Below are 1,286 nucleotides of genomic sequence, written 5' to 3' on the forward strand. Positions count from 1 at the left end.
GAAAGGACGAGTGGAAGGGCTGGAATGGGGCCTTGGCCCGTAGGGAGGCAGCGGCTCTGGAGCGATCCCTGCTGGCCCTGCCCCTAGAGCGGCTGGGCTGGGGACAGAGAAGGGGTGTCAGGGGTTCTCCTCTCAGAGGGCAGGCTGCGGTGACCCTGATGCCCCATCCTCAGGCCCTCAGACAGAACTGAGCCGGGGGAGGGCCACGTGGACCTGCCTGGGACTTTGAGGCACATCCTGGCAGAAGCGAGGTGGGCAGAGGACAGGGCACAATGGAGCTGTGTTCTTTGTGTTAGGTGGGGGCCCTCCGCGCCATGTCACCCTCCCTGTTCTTGATTTGGGTTTAGCTCTTTGAGACAATCCGTTGGTGGGAGAGTGCCAGCCTGGGACCCATCACCAAAACAGGGAGGGTGGAGAGCATCACCCAGCCCTTCGTGATGAGGGTGCGAGTTTGAGTCTGGGTCTAGGGTGGGTCTGAGAAAGGTCTCTGACTTCCCTGGGTTGTAGGTGACCCAGATTCCAGAATTCCAGGGCAGTCACTCCAAGAAGACTGTGGAAAACACCCAGGGCAGGTGCTGCTACCCCCCCCCCAATCCCAGCCACCTGGCTAGCCCTCTGCAGTGGAGAGGGTCAGGGGACCGCTGATCACAGTCTGGAGTGGAGGGAGGGAGACCAGCATGCCCTCCCCCTGGACTGCTGGCTGCTCTCGGAGCATCACTGGCACAGACTCGCTGGCCCTGGACAGCCCGAGACAAAGAGGAGCCCCAAAGATGCCTGGTGGGCTGGCGGGGCGGGGCTCTTTGCAGCAGGATCCTATGGGGCTGAGGGTGAGGGCCAGGGGCATGGTGGGGGGGAGTGGCAATGTCAATAAGACAGCTGCAGCGGAGTGGGAGTCTGGGCGCGTCATGAAAGGAAACTGGACCAGGGCTGGGAAGGAGGCAGCTTTCCTTTGGACTCCATCTCACCCTAGAGAGCCAAACCGAGCCCCCAGCCCCACCTCGTCAGGGCCCCCAGGCTAGACCAGGGGTGCGGAGGTGTGGCCAAGCCCGTGGCCTTGGCACCTGTTCAGCCAGGGAAGAGCTGGTATTCTCTCCCCACCACCGCCAGTGGCAGGAGCTTCCCGGACTCTTTCCACCTGGAGCATCTTGCCCGCCCATGCTCCCCTCCCGTGACCGGCGTCGTCTCTGCCTCCACTGAGACTGCCTGGTGGGATCTGGGTGTCCCCACTCCTTGCCTCTGCCACTGGCCTGGAGGGAGGGTGAGGGGCTGGAACACCTCCAGAGCCA

The sequence above is a fragment of the Bison bison genome, unplaced genomic scaffold, assembly GCF_000754665.1.
Source record: "Bison bison bison isolate TAMUID 2011002044 unplaced genomic scaffold, Bison_UMD1.0 scf7180017864524, whole genome shotgun sequence".
In the NCBI taxonomy this organism is placed as follows: Eukaryota; Metazoa; Chordata; class Mammalia; order Artiodactyla; family Bovidae; genus Bison; species Bison bison.